General features: G+C 39.0%; 1 long non-coding RNA gene across 1 annotated transcript; it reads left to right on the top strand.

Annotated features, from left to right (window-relative positions):
- Window positions 1–3: 3 nt before the first annotated feature.
- LOC135417913 (uncharacterized) lies at window positions 4–1872 on the top strand. Its single transcript, XR_010432264.1, has 2 exons — window positions 4–580; window positions 1749–1872. It is a non-coding gene; the product is annotated as an uncharacterized LOC135417913 (long non-coding RNA).
- The last annotated feature ends 11679 nt before the right edge of the window (window positions 1873–13551 follow it).

Genomic DNA, 13551 nt, shown 5'->3' with positions numbered 1-13551 from the left:
GGGCAGGGGGGCCGAGCGGGCCGCGGAGGTCCCGGGTCGCTGGCCGGGGACACCCCCGGCCCCTGGCCGCTCGCCCCCCTTGGGTCGCGCCGGCTCCCTCGCTCGCTCCTCGGCTTTCCTTTTCCTCCTTCCTGGAGATTTTTGTGCCAAACACGCGCAGAGCCCTCCCGAGGGCTCCTCGCCGGGCCCTTTCGGGCTTGTTTTTAACTCGACAAGTTTCGCTCAACTCTAGTCAGCCCGCCCTCCCTTTTCACTCTCGTTTCTGTTTCTTGCCGGTGCTCAGAGCTCATCGCAATCTGAGCTTCCCTGTCGTTAAATCTCTGTCAGAGCTCCAGTTTACGAAGCCCTGCGCGGGCGCTGAGGTTGTGCCAAGCCGGTGCAGAGTGAGGGTTTCCCAAATAAGGCAGGCAAGCGGCGCGATGTTCCCTTTGAAATCCATCTAGGTAGCCCTGGCATAGGCTCTTAGGGAGCCTGGTTGTGGTGGGATACCCGGGAGATTAAGCTGAGTAGGCCTTTTAAGGAGTCGGTAGCACAAAAGAGGATGATGAATGATTCTTCTTTTAGGAAGGAGCCTGAGTGGGTAAGCTGTAAGGTACCCTGAGTGGGTAATTACAGTTCATAAACTCTTCCCTGCTGCCTTCCCTGCGATGTGTGGAACAGGACAGCTATTTCTTGCTTTGGTATAAGCACCGTAGGAATCAAACTAGGAGTTTTCAAAGGAACTCCCAGGAGGTAACTTAAAACTTGAGCATAACTCCTTGTGCTCTTTCCTGAGCGACAGAAGGCTGAAAAAGGCTGCCTTTCTAATAAAGTGTTGGGGGGGGGGAAATGCCTTCTTTACTTACCTAACAGAAAAAAAAAATCTGACCTTTGAAGCATCAAAGTTGGCAACTCTGTTTTCTGTAATGAGCAGTACATCTCTACTGAGATAGAAGAAAAATCACTGTCCTGAAAAGGCATGGTTACAAGCAACAGAAAATGCAGGTCAGCGTACACACAGTAGAAAATGTTATTAAATTGTCAGCTGCAAACACCTGAGATGGATATATTTAACTTCTGAGAGCAGATAGTTAAGGCAACAAAGCTATCTGCTTGTGAGAATTTAAGTGCAGGTGAAGATTCTAATTTTCCAGAAGTACAAGGTGAGGTGCAGTTTGGAACAGCTCAATCAAACTTAATTCCTTTAGTGGGGCTAATATATTATTTGGGGGTTTTTAGTGATGAAGTCCTTGCAGCATGAATGCAGTTGCTCACGAGTTCTCTTGGTTTAGAAGTCCTTTGGAGCACATCTAAGTGTGTGGGCATCAGCACAAGAAGGAACAAGCTACACCAGTGTAAAGGGTCTTTGGAGCTCAGCAACTGTCCAAAGCATAGACCATAAAAGAAGAATTCAATCACTTTGCATCCCAAACTCAGACAGTTGCATAATGTTTTAAAGCAGCAAAAATGTCTATGAGGCTTAGTGAGTTAATAAACTGTGGGGGAAGATTTTTCATGATTTACTGGTAAATGAAAAAAGAACAAGAAAAAGATATCATATCTGAGGAACTTGTCTTTCTGGCAGATGGTAGTAGAAAAGTCAGGATATGGTAGGAAGTCTAGAAGGGGGAACTAGGCCACTTGTTTTGTTGTTGTGGAGGTTTTTTTGTAAGCATGCTAATTCCTTCCTTAAAGACAATTTCTATTCTTATCACTTCCCTCTTCTACTTGATATATTAAACTGAAACGTGTGTATTCTTATTTGACAGCTCCACTGTTCACTCTGTTTAGTAAGATGCTGTGAAGCAAATGGGAGTTCTGAGCAAGCAGAAGAGATAACATGACAGGGTTCTTGTACTAATAGAGGTCAAAATAAAGAGTGTTTTGGATGAAGAGTGTTTGGTGTATTTTGATACTTTTTTTTCCCAAACTGAATGTAGCTCTCATAGTAGATGGTTGTTTTGATTGCTTTAGTTAGACAATACAGTAAAGATTGCAGCAGGGCAAGCGAAGGCAGAGTTAGGGTGTGTTTATTGCAGCAGCCCTTTATGATGTGAGGGACACCATGCACTCCACCAGATGCATTTGAACATTTAAAGTTTTTTACTTTGATTGCCCCTTGACAGTAGCCCTGGTGGCTTCTAGTTACCACGCAGAAGAATGAGTAAACTGAATATGATTGGCGTATCAAGAAAGAGAAAGGTTGCACATGCCTCCACTAGGAAGAGCTTAAATAAAAAGCACCCACACTTTGAGGTTCAGTTGTCATCCTGGTCTCCTGCTGCAGTTTTCTTCTGGAAAACAGTTTCCAGGCAGTTTCCCTCCATTTGGATGGATTTAATACTGCTCATAGCAGAGCAAGATGCTCCTGCCACACTTGCCACAGTCCACTTAAGTTCAAGATAGCAATTTTTTCATTGGAAGTCCCCTCTTCACCCTTAGGAGTCATAGATTAGTGAGGAGAAGATCAATACAAGTTGTCCATTTAGCAGATACATGAGAGTAGAGAAAAAGTTATCAAGGTCAATTGCATCTATTCTTCTGAAAAATACTTGAGACACAACTGCCCAACAAGGCAGTCTGATGGCTGGGAAGAATCTTCAAGATGTGCACAGTATTTTGCTATTGATTATGCTGGGATGGAGTATAAGTGACATCAACTATATGGATTTTACATCAGCCTTATGGTGCTGAAACATTTATGTATCCACTTGGTTTTATTCATGAGTGGTGCTAATGAAGTAAAAAAAAAAAAACTGGAACTGTAACATGGAACTTTTAATAATGTGAATGGCTTAAGTGACTTGGAAAATAGGAGCCTTGAAACAGGTCAAAGGCAAACACAGAGACAGGATTCATCTTCTTCAGTCCTATTCCTTAAGTAGTGGATAATCATGTAATTTATCCAAAATCTCCCTATAACTGTTTACTCAGCCTGTTCCTTTAGTGATCTAGACCTCTTGTGCCTGCTGTCTTTCCATGGCATCTTTGTAAGAGTGAAGAACATAATTTTCCCCTTCTGGTCAGGGCTTCTTTCATAATCTAATGTAGTTATGGTCTTGCTTTCAGTGTTCATAACTTTAGATGATGTCAGCTTTTAAACTACATATGTGATTATTTGGGGTTTTTTTAAGAAAATGTTTATGGTTCTCCATACTTTAAAAATGAATGTACCCTAATACCAAGTATCCTCGATTCTCATGCTTTTAAAGGTGTCTGAATTGCTGCCTTCTTAGTAGTCTTCTAGCTTAGATGGGGCTCCAGAAGGAAAATATAACGAATACCCAGAACTGTCAATAAGACTAGAGAAAACAGGTAACTTGAACCCACCACTCTATTCCCTGGGTTCTGTAATCAGGATATACATAATGCAATGGGCCACTCATCTGCAGTTTAGCTGGAATATTCCAAGCAAATGTTTTTCATCTGCTGCAGCAGAGATTCTTATCTTATTATGAAATAATTTTGCTATGCGGTGGAAACAGTGTGTAAGCACTCTCTGAATTATGAGAAACCCATTTCAGCAGAGCTGTAAACTGTGAAAGTACATCTGCATGTGGTATTTGTGAGTTATGGATGTTACAACCTCTTGTGCTCGCTATGTAGGTGCAACAGTTCTACTGCCAGCAATAAAACGCGGCATAAACCAAAGTTTGTGAAAGCGAGTCTAGGAAATGCATGTGCTTGGGTATGTTACACTGTGGATTTTTGCACCTATATAAAGGATCAGCTGCAAAACAGTGCTCAGGCAGAAAAATAAAAACTCCTGTTTTCTTCCTCTAAGCTACTCTTACTCCTATAACTTTGACATAGAAAATTCTGGAAACGGATGGATATGAACATATAGCTCATCCGTATGTAGAATGTTAGTAAATATATACCATATGCAGTAACGATTTGCTGTGGATAGAGTGTGAAGCACAATTCCTGCAAGACTGTCTCAAACCACCAAGTGGGTAATTGGTGTAACAGATCCTCTTGGAGCATGCAGATTTTGCACCTGGCCAGTTTGTGGTTTCAAGTCTTGGGGCCTCCTCACTTGCTCTACATGAAGATTTCAGTGCCTTGCTGAGTAATTGCATGAAATATGCCCTGGAACCGAGTAGCTGTGTGAGAAATACTGCTTTGATTTTTGCATTGTTTTGCAAAGCTTCCTGTAGACTCTTCAGCTGCCACATAGGCATCTGAAATGTTCTGTTATTTCAGCTTTAAAAGGCAGTAGCTCCTTGTTTCTAGTACTGATCTAGAAGTTCAGCATCTCCGTCTAAAAATAGTAGCTGAAGTATCTTAGCCATTTTACTTATCCCATCCTAACCCCTTTCTCTTGCTTGACCCAGGAATCCAAGAGAGGGGGTCCAAGGAAAAGGGCAGAGGAGTAGAACAGTAGCAGTTAGGGAGAAGAGAAGAGGGTGCAGGGGAGGCCATCTGCCTTACCTGGAAGTGTCTGTGTTGGAACTGCTGCTGATGGTGGCTTCTCCAGCCAGAGAAATGGCAGGGGACTGGGGAGGCCCAGGGATTTTCTGTCACCTGAGAATCCCTCTAAGCTGCCTTTACACTACAGGAGACGCTTTACTGAGGGTGTTTCTGAAATGGCCTCAGTGCTTTGTAACTGGCTACTAGCTGAAGAATTAAGTTAGGTGTTATTTCTGGAGCCCCTTAAAGACCTTGATGTTAAAAATACTCAAACTACTGCCCAAGGAGGGAAAGTATGACCCTTTATTTGACCTTTTTGGGAATGCATGGAGGGTTTCATTTGTATCTTTTTGTTTATGCCTTTACTGTGTGTAGTATCTCTGCCCATCTGCTTCTCTCATTAAATCTGTGGTACAGCAAGCTCCAGGACTTGGATATAGTGCCTAATTTTATGCCACTTCTCTGTGCTTCCCTGGGAGCTCCACCAGATTCCTTCTTCCAATAACTGTAAACTCTGAGTTTGCTTGCTGGGTTAAAACAAGGCTTTGATAAAATAAGAGTCAGAGCAACTGCAGGAGATGAAAGAGAATGACAGAGATAAAGGTACATGAAATAATTACTGGATGGTACTGGTCATAGTGGTTAATAGGAGATGAGAGGACAAGAGGGGGACCTACAAACACAGTGGCTCTGGTGGGACTGGAAGCTGGGATAGTATCTACAATTATCTTTTGATTAATGGAGTATTTGACTGCTTTCTGTGGAAGTACTGATCCTCCTTAAGTCAGATCAGGTCCGAAAGCAGTATTTTATTCATGGTATAGCAAACTGCGTGCACCACAGTCATCACTGAGATTACTGTCACCACCTCCTCAATGTTGCACTCTCACTGATTTTGTCTTTATGCTTTCTTTACATACCCAGGATTATCTCTGGGTTTGCTTTTTCTGTTTTATCCCCCCTTTCCATTAGGCTGAATAACAGAATGGGTGTTTGCTTTGTTCATGAGTATATGCAATTTATCCATTCTGAGTTGCCACGTTGCTTCTAGAGTAGGCATTTCTCTTAATTAGCACTAAGCCCATTGCAGGAAAGTTTGTTTCCTAGGTACTTTGAGTTGACAAATTACTTATATCAAAATTGGAAACTCTCCAAGCAGGTTCTAGGCAATTCTTTATATGAAAAGAATGAACTGCAGATGCCTGAAGACAAAAGGTTTTGATTTTTATGTCTTGAAACTTGGACCTCTGTCTCACAGAAGGACTCAATTCTTGCCTCAATCAGCACACCTTATATCCCTACAAAATTCTCCAGTCATCTAGGACTTGTCTTGAGTATCATCTGGTCCTGAGTTGTCTGATACAGGCAGTGGATCAGCAAGTACTGATCCATTTACAGCTCTGTATGGGAAGAAACTGTTGCCTAGTACCATCCATCAAGGGCCTAAAAGTCCTCAGCTTTTATAACAGATACATGGTGTACAGGTTTTGGATTAGATTTACTACATTGGTTCTGGTGTATAGTTTTATGAGAACAGTTATATTGGTGCAGACATAAATATGGACTAAACTATTCTATTAAAAAAACCTTTTTCATATATGCACATCTATCAATCCTAGATAAAAATCACCGTGATGTTACATAAGTTAGCACTGCTGGTGGAACACTAAAACCCCTACTTTAAAACATTAAAATCTGACCCCTTCCTTTTTAATACAGGCTGGTTTTTCACCTCAATTAATACGATTGACAAACATCACTCTTTCTCACATATATGTCTTGTCTAATAGAGTACTATATTCTAATCACTCACAAAGAAAAAGAAAATATTCACAAGGAGAAAAAGTGCTCTTCCAAAGCCTGTGTAAAAACAGAGTTCTCAGTATAAGGTTGCTTGTCCCTAATCAAATTCACATTCATGTTAGCCCTGTTTAATTCAACTGAAGGTAAAATGTGAATTCTTAGCAAGACACATTTTCTTTGTTTCTTCAATACAATCCTAAATAAGAAAGATGAAGTTATAGTGGAGACTAAAGTAAATGAATGAACCAGAAGAGTATAGGCACTCATGCCTTAGGGAAAAATATATCATACTCCTTGGTGTAAAATTGGAATATTTTGAGCCATACCATTCTTCCGGAAATTTTTCTTGCCTGCTAACTCCTTGAAACTTTATTTTTACTCTCTACATTTGCCTAGACACTACTGCAGACCCTTACAGTGAACCTCTTAAGACTGGTGCCAGCCTGCAAGTACTGACCTGACCTTTCCCATGTAGTGAGACAAGTAGCTTCTTCTCATATAAAGGGCTGAACAAGCCTACCAGTGTCTCTATCTTAAACATAGCTGTTAATTTGGAGGTGTTAACATGTACCGCCTGGTCCTGTGAGGATGGGATTGGCCAAGGGTATCATTAACACTAATAACTTGTTGAATGAAAAATAAAAATGAAAGCTGAGGAAGTCTGCAACGGTGTAATTGCTCCAAAATTAACTTTCCAATGTTTCTACCTTATGGAATGTTATATTTGCTAGGAAATGGGAAGAACGAATGAACAGATGATCTATTTTTTGACAAACTAGTGAAAAAAGTGTCGAGCTTATTTCCCCACTTTTAATATTGATTGCACTTTGTTTTCTTTCACTTGTCTCAGCCCAAGCTGTAGACTAGGGCCAGAAAAGGGTGTGGATGTAACTGGGTAGCTACACAAACACATTCTCCAGCTGGCTCGTGTCCACCTCACTGTTTCTACCACAGTGTTCCTCTCACTGAGTGAAAAATATTCATCCCCATCAACGTTGTCAGAGACACTCCTTAAAAGTATGTCAAAACTGAATTGCTTGGTAAGTAAGGACTTTGGGAAATGGGTGGATGTCCTGGTATAATCTTAGTGCTCACCCTACAAACCATAGCAGAAGGTCTTGCACATTTTTACTCTGGGAAAATATAAAGGGTAAGTATAGAAAATCACAGTTTAGAACTTTTTGTGATGGCTTACCCCTACCCTGGTTGCCTTTCATGCCTCCAGGTAGAACATCTTTCAGGAAAGTGGCTTCAGCTCACCATTACAAATGCCATACCAGTGATGTCAAAGGTACTGTGTGCTTCTGCTGTTGCCAAAATTGTAGCTTTACTGATGGCACAGTTTTATGTATTGCATTTACCAAAATATTTTTCCCATCCCTGAGCATTTTAATAAATGAATGTTACATTGCTATTATATTCAGCAAAAAGTTATCCAGCTCTGTGGAGAAATAGGACACTACTTGAGCAAACTGAACTGGTTTTGTTACATTATTTTTGAATTGGTGAAATTTCTTTTAAAAATACTGTGTTCATTTAAAGTATTTGCACAGGAAAACCTTAGCTAAAATCAAACATATTGAGTCTGTGGGTCACACAAAACAGCTAGATTTTCCAAAAAGCAAAAAATTAAAATTTTAGTTAGTATTTATGTATTTATTTTATATGTGCTGAATATGCACTTTGTTTACTACCCCTTCTAGTAGTACATATGAAATTATTGAACCTTCCCACTGTATCTTTAGCTTGTTTTTACTTAGTTGCTAATGTATTTTGAATCAAACACATAGCAGTGAGTAGGAGTTCAACTGCTGGTCTGCATTCAACTTTGCTTTCTTAGGTTGAGAGGAAAGGAGAATTAATTTTTAAAAAAGCTTAAAATGTTAGAAATGGATTATTATCTACCATTTTAAGAATAGGACACTGTCAAGTACATATTACTTCCAAGAAAACAGATGCAAATTGTTTTTTCTGGCCTGAAAGTAGGGGTGCAGGGGGTTGTGAGAACCAGAGGGGTCTCTGTAGGCTCTGCAGAAGAAAATTCATGGTGTAATGTTGTACATGCCTGTCATTTTGCCCCGGGTGTTAGCATGTGTGTTTTGACTGTATCTATATCAAAATATAGGAAACTGGGGATGACAAATAGTGACATCCACGAGGAGGCACAGCACAAGAAAGGATTGTGCTTTTCAGTCTGATTCTTTCTAGGTCATGAATGACTTGCATGAAGATATCAGTATCCTGCATCTGGTTTTCTATTTTGCCAGATGTCTTGAGGTGAGATAAGTGGATTCATGCAGCTAGGGAAAAAAAAAACCACCACACTTATCTGTATTGTGTTTTTTATTGTGTTAGCAGAAAAATATCAGGCATCCCTTGGCAAACTGAGTGTTACCAAAAAATTTCACTTGGCTTAAGCTTACCTAAATCTAGTAAAGAATTTAACAATATATTAGAAATAAAATCCTTAATTTAACTGATTTTAAATTTTTCTCCTTGATGAACTGAAAATATGATAGTGCTGCAATTATTGCCAAAATTATGATTCTCTTAAAAATCTTTTGAGAAGAACTGACAGCGACAACTAATATCCCCAGTAAAACGTTGTGGTTTGGCTTTGATTTGTGGTTAACTGTGGCTGTGGTGTCAGCTGGATGTGCAATTTGGAGAAGTACTTCCAAAATTGTAATTCATTTTCAGTTGTAGTAGGACAGTTTGAACTGGGTTCAGATTTGATTCAATTCTCTGTTTCAAAATACCTTTATCTTGTACTGTTTCTGCAGTACTTCAATACTTCTCTTGTTCTCTCTACCACTGCAGTTATGTGATTGTAATTCTTTCATAAAGAATCACTCTAGAAGGCCAATAAATAAATAATTCATACTATACCTCCTAAAGATCTGCTTTCTGGATGGCTTGAAGACTGTATGGTAGCAGGAGACTTGAGTTACACTGGGACATTTTTAAAACTGACAGTCGCACTTTTAACATGAATAATTGCTTTTGATCCTAATAGCAGCCAGTGTGCAAGGACTAATAAATTCCACTGAGTAACCCAGAGATATAGCTTAGTCTCCTTGGAATCTATAATGCATTTTTAATTGGACTATTATGGCTCCATGGTACCTGCATATTCCATTGAAAGTTTGAAAATCATTCAGTTATAACTCAGTAGAAATTGAAAGAGTCATATATCCTGACGGGTTTCTTAAACTTATATTTTTGGCTTGTAGTAATTCCCAGAGATTGGGGGAAAAGTCTCATTGTTTTCAACCTGCTTCTCTAATCATCCACTTTTCCTTATTGAATTATTCCTTATCAGTAAATTCTTTGTTCCTTTTTTTTTTTTTTTTTTTTTTTTGGCCTGTAACAGTTTGGGTGCTTATTGTTTTGAAAGTCTGTTTGGGGAAGTAACAATCCAACCCAAGTGGTGGATAGTGTATAGAGTTATATCTGTGTTAGTAAAAGATTTATTTCATTTTTAAAGGAGCATCAATGGACCTGGCATCCACACTTTACACATTTCGTGTTTTTTCTCCTTAGGGCAGGATCTAGTCTTACCATCTAGACCAAATGCCCATCGGCAGACAGAGCACAGATTTGTGTTCAGAGCATGCTATTTGTGTTCTGAAATGTGAATAAAAACAAATGAGGGAGAACAGTCCCAGTATTTATGACAGGAGTGTGTTCCTGGTCTGGACTAAAATGTCAGCATAGATGTTCTCTAGGTGAGCCTGAGAGCAGAGCAGGAACTACACTGTTCCTCTGGCTTTCCTCCTTGCTCTTGAGAGAAGATTAAGTATATTTCTGTTTCTTCTATGCTGGTCCTGGAACTGAATGCAAATTCCTGCTTTTCCCCTTTCCATTAATTTAGGATGGATTATAGTAGTTCTCCTTGTGTGCCTTTTGTTGCTGTTGTTGCTTTCTTGTTTTTGGCTTTTTGTTTGTTTTGGCTTTTATTTGTTTGTGGGGGGTTTTGTTTATTTGTTTGTTGGGGTTTCGTTTTGTTGTTGTTGTTGCTTTCACCCAGTTATATAGCTTTTTATGCTTTCTCCTCTGTGGGAGTTTGAAAGAAGGCTCTCAACTGAGCATTTTTAAATTTTTAAATTTCAAAATGGTAAGATAACCCTCCTGTGTTTTTGAAGAACAGAGAATATTACATGAAAGCTTGCCATATTGGCATTTCAGTAATCACAAAATGTTTTCATGCTGTGATACACTGAATAGTTTGTCTTGTACCACTTTTATGTTTCTTTCATTATGTAGCCTATTTATCCTTTTTGTGAGTCTTTCATAAGGATTGATACCATGACTAGCGGCCCAGCATAGTCACTTATTTGCTTGGAATGGAATCAAAACTATGTATTATTTGACATAGAACACAAAACAACCATTAAATCAAAACTTTATCAGTGGTGTGGGCCAAGTTTCAACCATCAAAGGAAGAAAATGCCCCTATATAATTCTTTTCAGACTCTAAAATAATGTTTTTCTTTAGTGACCCTCAACTGAATTATACTCTAGAATTACTAAATACTTTATTGATATTAAATACGGGTTAGTGCATCAATTTGATAGGTGTTACTAAAACCAACTCTGTAGGTATATAAACTTGGACCAACAAAATTATTTTACTATGGGTAAATGTGAACCCCTGGCAGGCAGAAACAGCCAAAGCTCTGGCCTCTAATTTCTACCACCAACCCACATAACAGGGACTCAGTGTGTGTGCTTTAACAGTGGGTATTCTTGAAATATATCCCCTTTCTCGAAAAAAATGTTTGGCATTTGGGATGCAAAGTTCTATCCTGCCCTTTCATCTGACATGAGAAAAAAATTCAATAAAAAAATAAAAAATCCTAGTCAGCTAGTCTGCTTCTAAAATTTATTTGGCCCACTGAATTTCATCCTCTTTACAGGGCTGACTAAAATCTGGACAGATGAAGAATATTTCTCCTTTATTTCATCGTTTTGTTCACCTTTGAGCTAGTTTCTGCCTTTTCTAATGAGCTAACTTGGCTACCAAAGCTGCTGGCATCCCCCAGGCCCAAGAGCAAGGCAGTCGTCTGAACCCTTCCCTTTACCCTGCTTTGCAACATGAATTTCAGGGGAATGGTTTCCACTGTTTATTGGAACTGGGATTAAGAACGGCTGTGTTTTGAGTGACAGGAGCTACTGGGGAACTATAAAAGCCTTCATTTAACTTATTCCTTTCTTTTCACACCACTCAGACAGCGTTGTAAAGTCGCACCACTGTTAAGAGTGAGAAACAGCCCCACCGCAAAGCAGTGACTTTTAAGAACCCGTCCGCCTTTTGGCACCTAGGCATTTGAGCTGGGATTGGCTTTAAACCTTAAACACAGTCACTGCCTGTGGAATACTTGTGGGAAACAAAAATAACGCCTCTCTTGTTCCTCCCATGATCAGTTCTGTCTGTGACAGACACCTCGCTGCACAGTGTCAGCTAACGCTGACATCCCTTCAAGCTAAGCTGGTCACCAAGTGAAGGCAATGAAAACCCAAACCTTCAGCGGTGGCTTCGGATCTCTGCAGCAGTTTGGGTTTGTTTGGCCACGTGTGTGTTTGTGGCTTTTAAGTGCCTGCCCAGGCCCTGAAGTTTCAGGTGTAAGCTAGGAATTTATTAGAAGCTTTGCGCTTTAAACATTTTTTTCACTTTAAGTACTACTGTTACTGTTCTGCTTCTGCTCGTTCGCCAATATAGGTACAGGATAAACTGGGATATTGGTGTTTCTGGAGGACGTTGTTTAGAATGAATACAAACCAAAACCCAACAAAAACACCCTGTCTTGCAGCAAGTGCTTTGTTTGCAAACCACTTTTGCTGCATCTTGCCTGGAATATCTCCTGCTCCCTTTTTTCTGCTGGCTGGATGTGACAGATTCCCAGAACCACCTTCTTCTAACGAGAGGAAGGCTCTGGGTCTGCCATAATCACTCCCACCATTCTGGCTCTACATGGAGTGCTTCCACCTCCTGGAAGGAGTCCAGTGTCTGCTCTGCAAACCACAGTGCATAGTTTTGAATGTTATAAATACTTTCTCAAAGATTTACTTTCTCAAATATACCTGTAGAAATGTTCAAGACTTAACAGTTCTTACTGACATATGAAGCAAAGTTATTTGGTTTTGACTTTACACTTGATGTCAATTAACATTTTTCTTTAAAAAATCAAATTTTACAATCACTTATTTAATAGTACTAAGCTCTGTTTTTACATAATAATATTTTAAGTATTTATAGTGTATTTGAAAACAAGACAACACAGAATGTACTTTTCCCCTTGATCACCCTTATTCCTGTGCTTCTCTTTGGAAGAGAGTTCCTTTGTGCATTTATTCATAATACCTTCATTTCATGACTCTCTTGTGCTACTTTCCAATTGTTAATAAGTGTATCAATAATACAATTAGTTAATAGAGATTTGCTTATTCCAGTATTAATTTTATTTCCTTTGTTAAAGAATAGATTTATACTATTTCTTCCCTAGCAGGAATATGCATGGATGTCTCTAGTTAAATGCATGTGTGCTCAAGGCTATTTATTTTCCTTGTTAAAATTTGTGAGATAACTCTTCACAATGTCTTGTGAAAAAGCACATAAAACTCTATTGTTGCTTGTTCTGTTCACTTATTAGTGTAGTAAAATTGTTGAAGGAGGGAACAAATTTTCTTTGAAGAAACCACACTGCTTTGACTGAACAGCTATTGCTCTTTATGTCAGTGTTGGACTATGCTGTCTCTAATAACTTTTCACTAGTTTCCCACTAAAATTTTTATGATTGTTAAAAAGGAATTATTTAATATAGCCTATGATTAACTAGAACTTTTCAAGTATTGTACACTGTAAATCTTTTGAGTTGACTGAAGCTATAGCTATACACTCTGACAAACTTACTCCACGTAGACTTACTACATCTATCTGACTTTTTTTTTTTCTTTTTTTTTTTTTTTAAGCAACACAAATCAAGAAAGATGTAGAAGGAACATGGAGAAAGAAGAGCTGGGGAGAGAGAAGGGGTGGCAGGAAATGTTTCAATGACCATTGGATAAAAACTGGTCTCAGTTATTCTAAATTTAACAAAATGGAAGATATAGGATGCCAGGATTTATCTCATGATGCTTCATGAAACAATTTAAATTAAAAATTTACAGCAGCTACTAAATTTTAATGTGCCATTTTAGGAGAGTTATCGGGGGGTTTTTAAGTGGTATTTCTTTTCTCTAAAATCTCACAAAGTACCTTCTTCTTTGAAGCAGTACATTTTGAAATACCTGAATTTGCTGCCTCCTACTTCAGACTATACCTGCCTTAAGGATAAAGTAGTAATTGCTCAGACT

Source organism: Pseudopipra pipra, chromosome 8 (genome assembly GCF_036250125.1).
Source record: "Pseudopipra pipra isolate bDixPip1 chromosome 8, bDixPip1.hap1, whole genome shotgun sequence".
In the NCBI taxonomy this organism is placed as follows: Eukaryota; Metazoa; Chordata; class Aves; order Passeriformes; family Pipridae; genus Pseudopipra; species Pseudopipra pipra.
The sequence above is the reverse complement of the archived record's forward strand: the minus strand, read 5'-3'. Positions and strand labels throughout refer to the sequence as shown.